This window comes from Melospiza melodia, chromosome 1, assembly GCF_035770615.1.
Source record: "Melospiza melodia melodia isolate bMelMel2 chromosome 1, bMelMel2.pri, whole genome shotgun sequence".
In the NCBI taxonomy this organism is placed as follows: domain Eukaryota; kingdom Metazoa; phylum Chordata; class Aves; order Passeriformes; family Passerellidae; genus Melospiza; species Melospiza melodia.
Window position 1 is genome coordinate 88,364,606 of NC_086194.1, and position 17,609 is coordinate 88,382,214.

At 45.0% G+C, this 17,609-nt stretch overlaps 2 long non-coding RNA genes across 2 annotated transcripts; one reads left to right on the forward strand and one right to left on the reverse strand.

Annotated features, from left to right (window-relative positions):
* Positions 1 to 550: 550 nt before the first annotated feature.
* LOC134420798 (uncharacterized) lies at positions 551 to 10,480 on the forward strand. The gene is made up of 3 exons (XR_010028422.1): positions 551 to 1,121; positions 4,548 to 4,694; positions 8,349 to 10,480. It is a non-coding gene; the product is annotated as an uncharacterized LOC134420798 (long non-coding RNA).
* Positions 10,481 to 15,035: 4,555 nt separating this feature from the next.
* Positions 15,036 to 16,611, reverse strand: LOC134429924 (uncharacterized). Its single transcript, XR_010030685.1, has 2 exons — positions 16,507 to 16,611; positions 15,036 to 15,261 (listed from the first exon to the last, which is right to left on the reverse strand). It is a non-coding gene; the product is annotated as an uncharacterized LOC134429924 (long non-coding RNA).
* Positions 16,612 to 17,609: the final 998 nt, after the last annotated feature.

Genomic DNA, 17,609 nt, shown 5'->3' on the forward strand with positions numbered 1-17,609 from the left:
TCAGCTCCTTTGTGAAGTGTAAGGAAATGGATGATTAGCAAAATTCTTCCCAGTATTTTAGAAGCATTAGTAAATGTTGAATAAAGAGCAATCGCACTGTTGTTTTCATGGGAACTGTGAAATAAAGACTGCTAGATTAGGCGCAATCCTGATCTTAAAGTCACAACTCTTACACAATGTTTTTTGCACTCTGGTGCAAAAACTCGTATGTGAGAATGTGTGCTAGCAATGAGCCAAGTAATTCTGCACTGCAGGAGTCCCACCAACTTCATCTCCAAGCTGGTAATGAACATGGGCCTGGACACGTCCAACTGATGTGTTTGCCTGCAGAAATTATCTATGTACAGTCAATGACAGCAGTGTCCTTCAGATGCTGGGTTTGATGCAGTGAGCATACGTGACACTTCTGCTTTGCTTCCTCTTCTTAGCTGTGCTCTGCCTTCTGTAATCTAGCCAGAGACACCCTGTTCCTGGGAAAAGACACCCTGTGCCCGGAAAAAGGCGAGCTGGGCAGCTGTGTTGGAGAACTTCTGTCATCCTCCAGCAGCTTGCTGATCCCCTGTGCCTTGCTGCTCTTTTGCACAGCTTCAGTACCTGAGCCAGTGTGTTTCCAGCTGGCAGTGGTGTGCCTGAGCAGGGCTGAGCAGCAATTGCTTGGAGGACCAGAGTGCTGTGGTTGGAGCAGAGGTGCTTGCTGACGTAGCTGACTAGATGAACTGGTTGACTGGTTAAATACTGGTGGCAAAAGAACTTGCAAAGCTGCTTTGCAGAAGTGGGTGGGTCTCAGCCACATCCTCACTGGCTTTGGTATTTGTCCTCAAGCCTGATTTCCATTTTCTGTACACCCTTTGCTTTCTGCTCTCCTTCTTTTTCGGCAGGAGATGTCAGCCAGTAGGTTGTGGCAGCCTGTCAGAAGTGACTGGAGACCTTTGTTGGATGAACAAAGCCTATCCACTCCCTGTCCAGCCTGACAACAACACAGAAGGCATGGGGCACCCAGTCACAGTCCTGTTGCTCATCTTTCAAACTGCAGGAGATGAATAGCAATGTCACCCCAGGACACACCACCCTGGAGGCACTGCCAGGAGAGTCATGGCAACATCTCAGCAGGTGGTTTTCAGGTGAAGAGCACTTAAGGCCATGGCTGTGAATGCTCTCTCTTTTCCCAGGCCCTTCAGCAATTTAGAATGCTTTCTGTTCAGGTGCATCTGAAACAGGTATTACAAGGTACACAGCTCCTGCCGCTCCCTCTGCAAGGCTGAGGTGCAGGGCAGGTATTCCCCCCTCCCTGAGGGGCTTCACCCATGTGTGCTTCCTGCACTGTGGGGCTCCAGCCTGTTTGCAGAGATGGCACATTGACCATTTTTGCTTCTTGCTGTACACCAGCGATCCCTGGCTGCTCTCCCACTGATGTAGCTCACCGTGCCTGTGGGATGTCGAGGTGGCAGGGGGAGGGACAGCAGCTGCTGGGGATGTGGGAGGAAACAGCTGGCTGCTGCCTCAGCCCTGCTGCCTGGGGGGATGCTGGCTGGAAAGGTCAGGGGGGAAGAGGGAAGAGATGCCTCCAAGAAGGAGCTGGGCCACCATGCTCACCCTCCTCCAAACCCATCTGCCCTTGCTCATCTGCAAGGCTTTGATGCACGTAGACAAGTGCCAGTGAAGTTTAATCCAGCTGGCTAGGGTGCTGTTAGGCAGGGAATTGCCACCTCAAGCTTTAATCACCTGAGCAAGTGCTAGGTGAGCCTGAAAAGCTCAGTCTGAAAATGATGGCATTGCAGAGAAAGGCAGAGCTAGCAGCTCCCTTGTGAGGAATGGGCTGCGCTGCATGTGCTCCTTCAGTCTGCTCAGGCCACTTCTGAGGGGCTGGTCTTGGAGGGGGTCCATCCCTGGCTTGCAGGAAGAGAAGCATTTGTCTGGGTCCTTGTTAGGGGAAATCCTGAGGGCTCTGAAGCATGTGGCCAGGTCTGCTCGTCTTCCACAATGTCCTACAACAGCAGACATATTGTACAAGGAGGTGACTTAGGCAGTACTGAGAGTTTTCACAGCACGTGGCACACCCTCAACTGAAAATTTGCATAAATACCTTTCCAAGTAATGAGTATTTTCTAAATAGAATCAAAATCACATGAGAGGCAGGGAGGGGCATTTACGGGAAAGGCAGGTTTGCTACATTTGGATCTCGTGCAAGAAATGGGATTAGTACTGTCCACAAAAGTTAGAGCATGAATTTTAAGGGTCTGGTTGAGGAAGTTCCTTAGCACAGATGGAATGACCTTGATGCTTTTGAGCTGACAAAGCCAGTTAATGCCAAGAAGCAGTTTTTGTGTCCATGGCAAGGAAAAGAGATCATTGGTCCCAATGACACCTCTTCAGGACACCTCCATGTGAGCCCAAGGGAGCAGAGAGATCCCCACATGGTATAGTGATGATTGCTGTTGAAGACTGCAACCAAAACCCAGGAACCACCCTCTTGTTGAGATAGAGTTTGAGAGGTAGAGTTAGTTTATTTATAATTATCCACTTAAGGTCTTCCTCTCTAGTTGCTCTCAGAGCATTTTCCAGAGGACACTGCTATTCTTACCCTGCCTTATCCCACGGGGAAAAGCACAGCAGTAAGGTGGCTGAGCTGCGGTCAGTGCAAAGCCTGGAGAAGGAGGGATTGCGCTCTCTGGGATTTCAGCTAGGTGGTTGCTACCAGTTAAGTTATAAGTCATATAAAAATATCTGTTCTGTTCTCTTTATTTAGAAAACACCATTTCCAGCAAGAAGCGGGTAGAGTCAGTAATCCCTGCTGCTTCCACTTCTTTTCCTTACCAGTCTGCCTGTCAATTCTGTTTTACCATTTTACATGTGGTCACTTGATACCAGCAGCTGTTTCGGGACATCTCTATCTGTCACATCCTTCTTTTTATTTCAGTGTGCAAAAGTTTGAGTGCACCACAAAAAGCCAAACCAAACCAAAACAAAAAACCCCACATTAACAAAATGTGAGTTTCCTCCCAGGTTCAGTTCTAAATACGTCACTTTAATGATGTCTAAACTATCCAGCACTTGATGAGCAAAACATTACTATCTTTGAGCCACATTTGTTTTCCCTGTCTCCCAGAGCATTATAGTCACCCAGGGAGAACTGCGTGTTCTACTTCGCTGCTGTAAAGCTATTATGGGTATGAAAAGTTCCCATTAATCTGCTCCACACATGGATGTTTCTGGATAAAGTTCAGTAGCCAGATCCCTCTTTCTTTGTGTGTATCAAACGAAGCAGAAAAATGCCTCCAATTTAAAGACACCAAATGAATAACCAAATAGATGAGATTAATTTTTGTTTAATCCACGTGGGCAGCGAAGCCAATGGCCAATGTTTGTGTGTGGACTTCTCCCGGGAGTTCATTACCAGCCGAGTCTGTAATAAGTTAATGCAGAGATTCCATGGAAATAGGGGGTTAATTATATGCAGAGGATGTTGGCCAATGTACAGCTTTGAACAACAAAAATAGCCCAAGTCTTCTGTTTTGGATGTGGAATCAATTAACGAGGTCTGTGACATGTACCAGAATTTGTTAAGATACTTGTACTATAAGGATACTTATTTTCTTTTTTTTTTAGTTTAAATAAAAAACTGAAGAAAATAAGTGGGTAATGGAAGGCAACGGAGAGAAAGACATGAGACTGGTAATAAAACACTGGACTTTGGCCTGGGGCCAAGGCAGGCTTTTCAATGGGTCTGAAGTTTGGACGGCAGCACAGTTTGAACCAGTTCTCACTAACTGTCCAAAAGGTTATACTGTAATAGACAGAGAGAGGACGTTGATTTTAGTTTACCAACTCCCTTCTCTCTGCTGGCAGGAGTGCTTTGCTGCTGAGATGCTGTAGTCGTTACACTGACAGATATCAGCATGTGGCGCGGCGTGCTGCAGATTCAACTCCGAAGCTGAAACACAAAAATTCTCCTTGATGCCGGTTGGCACAAACTTTTTTCCCCCCTTTCTACATCTGGTTTTAATAAAAAATGTGTCTTTCTGAGCTTCCCCGACCCCCTTGCCACATCTTTAGAAATGGCTTTTTTAAAGAAAAAAAAAAGCGTGTACAGAGTGTCACTCCCCTTCCTCTGTATTCCTAGGTTTTAGAAATAATTGTATGTATGTGTGGTAGCTCAGTAGTGGAGCTTGGGAGCTGAACAGAGCACAGCATATGCCTTTGTAAAGGGATGTTTCATAAAAAAAGCATAGGAAGACCAGATTACTTTTACTTCAGAGCAGTGAAACACACTTTTGACTGTTACAAGTTTTCAAGGAACCACTTAAACAGGTAGAATACAAATTTGAAAGAAAAAGATCCAACCCTTTTTCACCCTGTTTCACTTTAGGACAAGCTCTGGGCATGTTCCAGGCATTTCTAAAGTCCCTCAATTTTTTTTTTTTTTTCCCCTCACCCTCTTCTTCCAACTTGGTCCCTAAACACATTAATTTGTTCCTAGAAATTATCTACTTGTTTGTTGCATTTTAGGTTTGGTTTTTTTTTGTTGTTGTTGTTTGTTTTGCACACAGAAATCCTCCTCAGACCAAAGCAAACACTGCCACAGAAAAATGTTGCAATTCAACCCAGTTTTGAGGGAAGTGCCCCTGATAACTTCTCAGCTCCAAAGAGAAACAGTGGAGGCTGGGGCCGCCGAGTCTCCATGGAAATCACAGAGGGTAAGGTTTGTTTAACTAATTAGTGGTAATCCTGCATAACTCTGTGGAGTGTAATTTATGGGGTTTCCACCAGGTTCTATGTTCAGCTCCTCAGGGAGTGCCTGGATCCCTGGGTTTTGTCACACATGGACTCCTGGAGACTGGCATGGTTTGGAGATCTGAGGGGCCACTAGGGTGCAGGGACATGGCTTGAGGTCAAGTGCCCTCCAGAGCTCTGCATCTGGTGGTGGGCAAGCGTCATGCCTGGCTGTTGTCCCAAAGGTACTCTTGGGATCCAGAATGCAGGCCAGGACGTGGGCAGGATGGACACCCGGCCTGAGGAGGCTGGCTGCACCTGGGACCTTGGTGTGCCCCACCAGGGAAATGGACTCTGTCAGCAGGGGCAATGCAGGGACCACCCCGACCTTTCACCTGCCTGCCTGGCTGCTTGGAGTTAAAGTGTTACCAGGGATGGCGGCTGCAGCCTCGACACAGCAGATCTGGTGTGACCATCGCCGCCCAGGGCCACCTGGGGACAAGGTCCGAGCACTGGGAAGGGAAGGGAAGGGAAGGGAAGGGAAGGGAAGGGAAGGGAAGGGAAGGGAAGGGAAGGGAAGGGAAGGGAAGGGAAGGGAAGGGAAGGGAAGGGAAGGGAAGGGAAGGGAAGGGAAGGGAAGGGAAGGGAAGGGAAGGGAAGGGAAGGGAAGGGAAGGGAAGGGAAGGGAAGGGAAGGGAAGGGAAGGTTGTTTCTGTGGCAGCTCGTCAGGCAGCCAGGAAAGCAGGGCCAGGGAGGCCAGGCAGGAGGAGGATGTGACAGCAGGGCTGAGGTGACAGGCCTTGGGCTGTCAGGGCCATGAGGAGATGCAAAAGCTGCAGGGCTTGTTAGTCAGGGCCCCAGCCTGCCCAGGGAGCCCACAGGGCCCCATTTTGCCAAGGGAGCCCACAGGGCCCCATTTTGCCAAAGGACACAGGGCCCCAGCCTGCCAAAGGAGCCCACAGAGCCCCAGCCTGCCAAGGGAGCCCACAGAGCCCCATTTTGCCAAAGGACACAGGGCTCCAGCCTGCCAAAGGAGCACACAGGGCTCCAGCCTGCCAAGGGAGCACACTGGGCCCCAGCCTGCCAAGGGAGCCCACAGGGCCCCATCTTGCCAAAGGAGCCCACAGGGCCCCAGCCTACCAAGGGAGCCCACAGTAAGGAGCAGGTTTCTTAGCCATTGTGTGAGAATGGGCAGTGCCTTTATTTTGCCTGTAATGCCAGGGGCAGCTTCAGCCACTGTTACAGGAATGCTGAGTGCCAGCATTCAGCTCCCCAGGAGCCCCCAGAACCTGCCAGGTGTTGGAGCAGGAGCAGGCTACATCTGTCCTCTGGCCGGCCACAATTCTAAATGGAAAAGGTACTTCCCAAGTACCAGAGCACCACTCCCTCATTTATATCCTGGAACAGGTCCAATTAGGGTCATAACCAAGGGAAATAGGAACATCCAGCCCCATTCATGCTGTAAGAAAACAACACCTTTCTTTTGTTTTCTGAACTGTCTGGGGAGTGCCATAAGACAGGGGTCTCTACTGTCTGAATCTTTTTAGTTTTTAGTTCTTCCCTGTTTAGAAATGCTTTAGGATGAAATGACCTTCTGTTGACACGGTTGAGTAGTGCCATGTCCCATCCCTTTAACACAGCTGAAACCCTTCACAGAGCAAGAATGGGTGATGGCTGCCTAATTCCTCTGCAACCAACCTAAGCAAGGAAGTATAATTATGATAGTTATCACTGGGGGATGTTTCAAAGGGAAAGCATGCTAGATACTTAGACTAAGCACTTAATTTTTTTTCTATCAAATTACTTCCAGCCCAGCAGCTAGCTCTATGTACATAATAGCTGTGTTGGCTTCAATGAGGTCCTTCAGTTAAGGTCAGCTAAATACCTGCCCCATGATAGCAGGCCACAGACCAGATGCAAGATGCCATGGTGTCACTTCATCCACTCCTTTCCTGTTCTGCTGCAGATTCCCACCCCACTAGCTCATTTTCAGCATTTGGCTTTGTATAGTTTTAAATTAATCAAGCTCCATCGGACTTTACTATTAAACCACTGTTCATTTCCCTTTTAAACCCCAGATTTTTGTTCACACTCTAATAAGAGCACATACCAATATTTTATCTTTTCTCCAGTGTATCCCCAGGCAGAAATTATATTGTAATAATAAACTGGCTAGCTTGTTTTAACAGTTCCTGGCTTTTGGCTTTATGCAACACTGCAGGTGTGATTCTAGTAGCAATACTGTAGGTGTGAATTATTATGTTAGTGTAATAGGCCGTACTTTATTGTGCTTTATTGCTTAATTGGCTTCTTCCATAAGGATTCTGCAGTTGTTAGTGGGAACTAATGCCAAGCTTTTCTGTGAAAAGAATGGTACTATTTTTTTGGTGTTTACTAAGGTCAGTAATTTCAGTGGGTGACTGGCTTTTGGAAATGAAGGAAAGATGTCACTAAATGAATTCAGAAAGTGCTTACTAAGTCCTTAATATAAAGCAGAGCAGGCTAAAAGATGCTCCTTGTTATGTGTAGATACTTGTAACCCCAACAAGCCCTTTAGGAAAACAGCTGGCTGAGCTTTCTGGCAAAGGAAGCCCTCTCCCATGCTCGGGGGATTCCCAGGTGGTGGGCAATATCTCTGGGTGGTTACATGCTCTGTGACCTCCTCTCCCCTCTCTATCCTTCCCAGCACTTTACTTTTTTCAGAAGATGAAAGATCAAAGTTTTGTCCTCACAGCAGCACACAGGCTGATCCCCTTGCCAGTGCATCCCTGCAGGGGTGCACCCCGGGCAGGGGGCTGCCTTCCCCTGCCACATGGCTTACCTGAAACATCGGGAATGCGGGCAGCCCTCCAGAGCATGTGCAGATCCTGCCACCCTGCCTGGGAATCAAGGGCCAGGGAGGAGTCCCAGGGGCACGCAGATGCCCCACGGATGCCTCCACCACTTGAAACCTGAGACAACTTCAAAATGTGCAGCCACACCCTGGTGTGGGGACCAAGGGTGTTTTTCAGTGGTTTGAAATAATGAAAGCTGCTGCTCCTGTGAGTCACTCAAATTCCCACCATGTACTCTTGCTAAATGATTTCACCTCGGCTTCCCTGTGCTCCCCAGCACTGCGCCTACTCATGCTGCTGAAGTTCATTTTTGGTCTCACACCTTCATTTAAGCCTTTTTCTGTTTGTCTGGAGCTGCAGGTTCAGCAGAAGGATCTGTATTTAATTTCAGCTGGGTGAAATATTTATGCCTGGCATCTTGTTTGCAGGAGTAGTGGGGTAGGTGATTTCCCAAGTGGGATCTTCATCACACAGAGTAGGAAACTTTTGTTTTTCCCTTCTTCTTGTGATGGTGTTTTCCAAAATTATTAATGCAAAGCAGGCCTGGGCAGTAGCTACAAAATATGGATGCAGATCTAGATTCTGAAATCACAGGGTTTCGCCTGGTTCCCCCAAAACACTGAGGCCATATCTGTGGTGGACGCTACCTTGCTTTACTGGGGATCAAACTGAAAATATGCAGAGCTGAAAGCCCAGTGCATGGACCATTAATGGTTGGGTTAACAGGTGTTAGCCATGCACAGATTGTCCTTTTCTGTGACTGAAGCAGGAAAAGTTGTGGTGCTCATTTTTTCCTTTTTCCAGGTCTCACTGAGTCCGACCCAAAGGAGAGGAGCGGGTTTGAGCTGTGTTTGCATGTCTGGCCAGGAAGAGAGGACTCATGTCTGCCACAAAGGTCTCAGTGTGGTTTGTGCTGAAGTGGGATCCCACATCTGGGATCTACCCAAAAGCTACATCATCCTCTCTTAGAGATAGGAAAGCTTCATAAAGGGAAGACTTTGAATCAGGAGTCCGCTGTGCATTGCAACATTTATCGCCGTGATTCACGTACCTCCAGTGTTACTGCAAATCTGGGCAAAGTGTGAAATGATTCTCTCTCTTATCTTTGAGGAAATGCAACATGCTCCAACCATGCTGACTCTGAAAGTCAGCTCTACCCTGCTTTGGGCCACAGAAATTGTCAGGATTTTTGAAAAAGCTCAACAAACCTCAACACCACAATCACGCCAATTATTTTTGAAGTGCTTTGGGAACAACTCAGGGTTTTTTCTTTTCACCTTATGCAGCTCCATAGACACCCTTGGAGTTCTGCAGGTACATACCAACTTATGAAGGAGCTGGAGGCACTAAGAGAGCTGGAACATGATTAATAACTGTCAAAATACAGGGAACACTTTAAAATGTCTTAAACCTCTCCCCTGCCCTGCTTCATCATGGCAACTAGGCCATGAGCCTTTAGCTAGGCTGTCTTTCCCTGAGGCTGTCCCTTCACTTGGGATAGGAGATGATCTGAAACCATGGGCAAGGGGTTCAGAATCTTCATGACAAAATCATGACATGGAACAGAAAGAGAGACTGGGTGAGCTGCAGCACAGGGGATCATGCATGTGCCAGCACCAGAGTCTTCAGACTTTGATCATACCCACAGTTTGACTGCCAGATAAACCACCTGTTTTTGTATTCACAATTGCAAAATGGCTCTGCAGCATCTCTAGCAATTGCTCAGAGAAGAAAGAATCACTTCTCTTGCATTCTTAGCATAGCAGGTGTTTTTAGAAATTAAAGGAAAAAAGAGATTAATTCTGCATTTTATATTGGCCCTTTGCAATATCCCTGCTCTGTGTCTGAAATGTTTTCTTCGCCAAAGAGACAAGCAGAAGTAGTCAGGTCTTTACAGACAGTGTTTTTAGGTTTATCAATGTTAAGGTTGTTTTCTTGTACACATTTCAGTACTGTTTTTTTGGTTTAGATAGCTGGGGGTACTTTGTTGCCCTGCTGGCTTTGGCAGAAAAACTTAAGAAGCTTGTTTCTCACTCCTGTTTGCCATGGAGGCCTCAATCCCAGGGAAAATTGTAAAAGAAACTCAGTTAATCAAAGGTTAAACAAAATGAATGAAGTTTGTATGGTGCCCTGAAGGTTATTAGACTCAAGGTCTGAGCAGCTGCCAAGGGGAGTGAGTTCCAGGACAGGAGCATTCATCTGAGAAATTCCAGTTGCTGGACGTGGAGGGGTTGAACCTGGGAGCTGCAGGCGCCTCCCAGCTGAGCTCGGCTGCCACGGCTGCAGTGTGGGGAAGGACCCCTGTCCCCGCCCACACTCCTGGTCCAGAGAGCAAATGGATGGGAAGGCACACCCCACTCAGTGGGAGGGCAATAGGGACTTGTCAATTGTTCCAGATGCCTGGCTGCTTCCATTACCAGCTGTGGAGTGAGCAGGGAGCTCTAAAATCCGAAGACAGGCAATTCCTGGGGGTCAGGGCTGATAAAAGGGCTCATGGAACCTGCTACAAGGCACATCTGGAAGTGGCACGGAGTCAAGGGGTGCAGCAAGCAATGCAGTGTGACCAGTGGTCAGCTTTGTGTCCTCTGAGCTGCTCTCCTGCTCTCCATCCACAAATGTCTTTGCCTCCCTATCAGAGTGATGCTCTGGAGTGGCAGCTGGTTTATCTTCCACTTCAGCCCAATGTGGAGGTGGAATTGAAATCACAGGGTATGGATGCAAGATGGAAACAGACGGGCAAAGTGTTGTCACGTCCTTTCAACTTCCAAGTGTCTTCCAAGTGCCTCTTTCTGTGACATAGAAGAATTTTGACTAAATAAAGTCATTAAGTGAAAACTATAAAAGTAAATAGAGATGTATCTGGGTATACCTGCACTCTTATTTGTGAATGTTAAACAGAATGTTAAACCTTCCTATACATCAGTTTGTGTATCTGTGCAGCAGTCTTGATATTTTATTCCTCATCTGTGCCATAATTGCAGGAGTCCTTCATGCCAATGTAGACACTGATCTTACTGCATGTCAGAATTATAAAATATATGTGAGAACTGGAATAATAAGAATGTGTGTTTTCTGAAAAAGTAGAAGGTTTCTGGAGGAGAAGTTTTCCCAAAGGGAGATAAGTTTACAGATCTAACTCATTCAGGCCTTTTTCCTTCTGAAGTTGACGCACACATGCACAAACACACAGGCTCCAGTATCTATTTCATGGACACATTCTTCCCATCTCACTGTGTAAAGGTCTTGAAAGCAATAGCTACTGGCAGTACCCCAATTCAACATATCTAATAGGTCCTTCCCAGTTTCAAAATCACTAAGGACACACATGGCCAAATGAAAGCAGGGCTTAAACTACCTTGCTGTCAGAAGCAATGGAACTGGCTGCCTGTCCTTGTGGGCTTGATTTGTGGGTTCTTTGTTTTTGTAGTCTTGGTTTGCTGACTGCATCTCAAGAACTGTGTTGCTAGAGCAACTTAGTTAATCTAACTCCTGGAAGCAACTCCAACTCCAACTGTTGAATGCAGGACTTTTCAAAATCTAATAATACACTGCAGTGGGTTTTCATTGTTTCCCAAATTTTATGGATTAATAAGCTCCAGGTGGAAGGAAAAAAAGAGTAAAATTGATTATTTGTAAATTACCTCTGACCCAGGGAATCTGCTCAGATTTAGGGCATGGCCTGCCTATATACTTAGAGAAGATATTTTGGATGAACATCAAATGGCCTAACCCTACTGACTTAGACAAAGCATTTCCAATTTACATCACCTCAGTGTTTGAACCTGATGTTATGTGTGCGGACATTTAACCGGAGAAGGGACACTGACTCTTTTCAGCTCCACATTTGACCTTCTCAGCATTTGCATGTGATTGTGTGTGTACAGAAATATGGAAGTACATGTATGATCACAAAATATCCGTGCTTTGCCTCGTTTTCCTGTCTGCTTGGGTGAGAAATCTTAGCTCCAGTAACTATCAGAGAAAACTTTTTGAGAAAAATCGCTTGAGAAAACAAATTCCCCCAAAGTGGTCCTTGTGATTTGCACCTGGTCAGGACACTGTGAATCTCCAGGCTAATGGGAACAGAGTTCCTTACTGGCTGACAGTAAGGCCTAAATTTCTGTTAGGAGGGTTTTTTGGGTTTTGTTGGTATTTTTGTTTTTTACCTTGCTGTCCCTCCTCACAATTGTCACACTGCTGCTCATACTTCCCAGCCTAGAGGAACTCTGTCCAGGCTTTATCTTAGTGGTTTGTATTCCTATGGTCAGCACAACAGTTCAGGCTTATTCTTTCCAACAAAATTAATTATTGTTAGGTTATCTGGGAGTTTGACTCAGAGACTGTGTTCCACTAATAAGCATAATTTTGAAGAGCTTGTGCTTAAAAAGAGTTGTTATCTACTGCTTACTGGCAGGTTTTGAATCTTACATCCCTGTTGAGATTGATTTCCTTTACATGCCTAATTACTGATGACACAGTTAGATATAGGCTAAAGAGATATCTTGCAACTGGAAAAAAAAAAGGAAGAAAAAAAGCTTTAAGCCAAGTTCTCTTTGACTTAAACAGAAGGAGGCTTCATTTTATTTCATTTAGTAAAGTCACCATGGAAGGATCCTCCTCCAAGAACTCAGCAATATGAGGAGTGTGTGCTAAACAAGTCCAGACATCAAACAGGGCAACTCCCAAAATGTCTCTGCATTTGTAAACATGCATCACATCTGCTCAGCTTGGCTGTAAGCATGAAACATAAAACTTGGGATATCTGTCTTATTAATTTAAATGGATGCTAATTCAGGCAGTGGCTTGAGGAGATGGAGGATGCAGCTGCAGCTGGCTTTAAAAAATGTTTCAAGAAAAAAAAAAACAAGAGACCCTGAAAAATTAAATATGTTTTTATTTAGAAAAACAAGGGGGATCAGTTGCCTGATCTGATTTGTGGTACAACTGCCTAAGCACTGCTGACATTGTTAACCTTTTCCTTGGGATCAAACAACAATCTTTGATCCAAAGGATATTCACTGATGATGAAAACATGGAGTGATGGAGAAAAGCTTCTGTGGCATTGAGATATGTTTCTTTTATTCCACAGTATGTGTGAAAATGGCAGGGGAGCCTTTATTGGGAGGAATATTGAAGCTTTATAACCACCAAAGCCTTGGACTGTGGTGGTTATACTCAGCAGGTGCATTTTTCCAAACACCAGTATGAAAGCTTGCAGTGAGAGTGGACACATAGTAGTTTGTATGGATTTAGAGTGGCACAGCTTATCCCTAAGTTAGAAATATTTATGTAAGTACAAACAAATAAATTTTTTTAAAAATCCATAAATAAATGTATTATAGGAATATATTTTACTTAGTCAGTAAAGTTTTATATCAACATAGGTGCAACAGGGATAGCACTCTTAGAGACTACATAAACTAAACCAATATATATTTGATGCATACTTATATATGCAAAACTATATTTGATACATAATTATAACATGGAGAGTGTATGGAGGTCAAGTCTGAGATGTGGTGTGAGTGGCCCAAGGTGACCTTCATTGGTTTAAATGTTAATATAATATTGTAGTCACTATACTCCTGGCTGATATACCTTTTGGACACAGTTGCTGGAAGAATGTTTTGCCCTGTCCCTCCTCTGCAAGTTACATCTCTAAGATTTTACTGGCAGAGCTGATCTGACTTGTCTCATGCAGTTCTGTCAAAATACCTTCCTGCACATCTGACTGTGAAGAAGGTGTCTGTCCATAGCCAGGGGCTTTTGACTTGAGGCAAAGCATACTGAGTACAAGAATGAGCTGATCAAGACTCATCTGCACTTCCAAGAGTTTAGGGATCTGGAATTATTTACAAACTCATTGAATCCATAAATACATGCACATTTATCATGCCATCACTGGATTACTTTCACACACTGGTTAGTGTAAATATGGTCTCTCTCCCCTCATGTCAATATCTAGTCAGATGCACCAGCCAGGCACACTCTTTTCCATGTGTAATGGTCTTCCTTGTAGAAAGAATTTACACAATTTTTGATGGAGAGACAGCAAATCTGTCACTAGTTAAACATGGAAAACACCATTTTGGGAGTGCTGCAACCTCCTGGTAAATGTTTTGCTTCCCACTGCAAATACCAAGTACCAGGTAGTGAGAACTCTGCGTGGATGTTGGTGGGTCAAAAAGGAAAAAGTAAGGCACATCCTAATGCAGAAAATGAGGTCTGCTTCTTAAGGGTGCAAAAATGCCTTGACCTTTTGCCTTTGGCAAAACCTCACTTTATACGTGTCCTGTGGCCTGTGTCACCTGGCCATGTCCCAAGCTCACCTCTAACATGGTTACCATTTCAGCAATGTGGTGTGTGCAAGTGTCCTGGGTGATTATCCATGTGACAGCAGTACCCAGAGCCTTAAGCCAGGGCTGTAGCCCTTCATGTTAGGCACAGAGCAAGTGCACTGCCAGTCTCACTCTGAACATCTCCTGGTCGAGAAAGACTGGCAAAAGAGGAGGAAAGGAAAGAGAAGTAGCAGAAAAAAATTATCCAGGGTTGCACAGCGTGGAAACAAGGCAGCAGAGGTTCCTGCTAATGGGTGGTTGCTGTTTTCCTGCCTTCTCAGCGCCCAGTGTTGTGTCACTTAATGCAGCAGAAAGGTGCTCTGTGAAGGCTACATCGTGCTGTTCACGCAACTGGTTTCCCTAGGGAGCTGTGGGCAAGAGGTTATTTTTGTTCTTTGGTTTTTCCCTTCACAGAAATGTCTGGTGCTCTCCAGAGTCCAACAGACTTTATCCACGTTGCTAATGATTATTTCTATTCAATCTCCTTAATAGGACTGAGGGAGAAGTGACTGGTCACCCCTCTGCAATGTCACTCATGATCCCTCCTGAATCTTTTGAGTGACTAGGCTGGTAGGAAATGACAACAGAGTGCTGATGAGATTAGCACTTCTTGCTCTTCATAGTGTAAAAACCCCAGGACTAACTCATTCTTCAAGCTCCTCAGTGACTAATAGTTGTTTTATCATCCTTTCAATTAGAAAGCACTTATCAGCAATCTTTGCTAGCTCACTGCATGAATTGACCTGTCATTCACTGTCTCAGCCCTTGGAACTGGTAATTAAATTTAGCAATCTGCCTCAGCAGCTCCAGCTGAGATACATGGTATGTTTCCATGTGAATAGGCAGACACTTTGGGGTTTCCTTCCCAACAGAAAAGGGCTTTAGGAGAAGTGAAGAAGGGTCCCAGGAGATGCCCTGTGTCAGGAAACCTGCAACCCTGAAAGCCTCACCCTCACAGTGGGTGGCACAGAGCAGCTCCACCATGGCTGGTGGTGGGCTGCAGAAGGGTATCAGTGGGGCCAACCTGACTACCCAGGGAGAGGAGCAGCTTTGTTTGGAGTTGGCCACCATAAGCTGGGACCAGCACACAATGCTCCCTAGCTGAGCACCTGCTTCATCCCTGATCTTTCCAAACTGCATGCTCTTGGAACAGTAAAGGAGATTTTCACTTTATTCTCAATGTTGAGGTATGTCAGCCTTGAAGTCTGGGCACAGATACAAAGCTCTGAAGTCGGGGTGCCTCTTTGCTGTTGAGCAAGGGGCAAAGCAAAGCAGTTGCAGTGAAGTTATGTGTGATGAAATCCAGGGATCAAGTACCCTGACACAGGTCCTACATCTTCTCCGGTACAGTTCTCCTCAGTGCCGGCAGAGGACACGTCCTGTTGGCAGTGTAAACAACAACAACAAATGTAAGCCAGCCTCCTGCTGAAGGAAGATTTTTAAGGGGGCTGGCCCTACGGAAAAGTGACAGAACTGCAGTGGCACGGTGTGATTTGCCATGTTAACCCGAGGGTAATGCCAGCAATGCCACAGGTATTGCTGACATCGAGGCTGCACGCCTGCTGTTATCTCCTGGCCTGTCCAGGTATCATTTTCTTTTTCAGATAAGAGGAAATTTGCAGACTGCTTACTCTAAAGCCATACTGCTGGTAAAGGAGCTTTGCCCCTCATCTGCATCTGTGGCTGACAATAGTTGATAGGGGCTGATTTTCAGTAGCTAGCCCACTGTTTGTTTAACTAACCTTTACTCTGAAGAAAAATCTTTTAAAAACCCACACAACCCTCTTCATAACTGCCAAGGGGTACAGAAATGCCAGGGTCCCCATTACTCACTCCAAAATCAGGTTCAAGTTGCCTGGCTTCAGGTTTTGGAGGAAAGGCACAATGTGCAGAGTTCACTGAACCCCACAGAAGATTTAGATTTGAATTTTTCTGGAGCTGCCCTAAAATATTTCTTACTGTTTCTGAAAATATTCTTTACTCTGTTTTACCACAGGAAACATCCTAAGGGGATTTTCCTGCTTCTTCTTTTTCCCCTCCTTTCACTACACCAGGTTTGTCTCCCTGCTGTCTTAAGGAGACCACCTACAACTTAAGGAAATAAAGATCTCTCTGAAAAAATACAGGCAAACCTGATATTTAAGGGTCAGCTCCCCACAATATTTATCTAGTTGTCTGAGCTGGTCCAACCACAAAATGGGGAAAAAAAATCACTATCATGTGGTGGTTGGGAGGGTTAACCTCTGTTAAAAAACAACAACAAAAACAAAGCACAGCAGTGTAAAATTTATGGGAAAAGTGCCAAGTAGAGGAAAGGAAAAGGACTGATATTTATGAGGTATAGTAAATAATAGCACTAGGATGTAGTGCTTGGTGAGGATAAAGCAGCAGATATCTTTAATTTTGGAGCAGAGAGATGGGGTTTTGTCAAGTATAATTAATTTAAGAGGTTACTCTGTGTTTATAGGGAAAAAAAGTAGTACTGAATATGAATTTAAAAAAAGGCAAAAAAAATACACTTTCTTCCCTGAAACCACCCAGAGGTTTCTTACAGCATTCTGCGCCCTGAAGATCATGTGCCTTAACTTCAGACCTGAAAAGCAGAGAAGGAAAGAAACACTTACAATTTGGAGCAAAGGCTGCCTTTCCTCACCGAGGGACTAAGCAGGGATGTAAATTACAGGGTATCTGTTTCAGGCCCCTTTCAGTGTACAGCTCCTAGAAGAGCTCCAGAGTAAGATAATCCTCTGGAGATCAGAGGCAGCGTGCTATTAACAGGAGCTCATGGGTTACATTTAGTGGTGCCTGGGGTACCTTTATGCTGAAGTGTTAGTGTCAGCTCGAAAGCACATAATCCTTCTCTTGAGTCTAATTATACATTCATTGCACACGCCACAGAATATTCAAATGTGTTTAATTAGTCGAAAGATTGTACTGTAAACCCACTAAAGCAAGGCAGGAAGGAATAAGGATGAAAAGTCAAATAGGCTCTTTTATCTAATTGCATCTCTGACTACTGGGAGTCCCCAAGCACCAATGTAAAAGATACTGTAAAAATATTTAAATACAAACCCATAGCTGAATAGGCTATAGCCACAGCATACCCCTGCGTTTCTCTTATGCTCAATGACCAGTTGAATTGTTCCTGATTTACACAAGTTCATATAAAAAGGGAAAACTGTACAGTTTGTGTTCACTCAGCCCCTCAGTTGCATCACCTGTAACATTGGTGGTGTGGGCAAAATACCTTCTGTTGTTTGCAAAAGAAGTTTGTTACCTGCTCTGAAAATGCCTTATTTACATTTTATCATTAAAGTGTATGAAGTAAAGTTCTCAAGGATTTCCAATAAAGTTTGGTTAGTAGCACAAATAGAGGGTTATATTTAATTATAAACTGTAAAGGCTTCACTCTTGAAAACAATGTCATCATTTTATCTTTTCATCTGAAGTACCTTGTTTTTTCTTATTTTTTTGGTGTGGTAAGTTAACTGGATTCTGCAGGTGCTTTCTGAACTCTAATGGCGACATAATTGTTAAATAAAGTTGCAGCAGCTAAGTTTTTACCATGGAGGCTGTGGCTAAAGGAGAGATACAGCAAGAAGGAGAATGAAGGCTTGTGCTTCTGCCAGTTCCCTCACTTCTTAGCCCTGGGTGAGTGCTTCTGGCTCAGATTTTCAGGAGTGGTCACTCAGCCCCCAGGCCCATTCATGCATTCATGTGACATTAT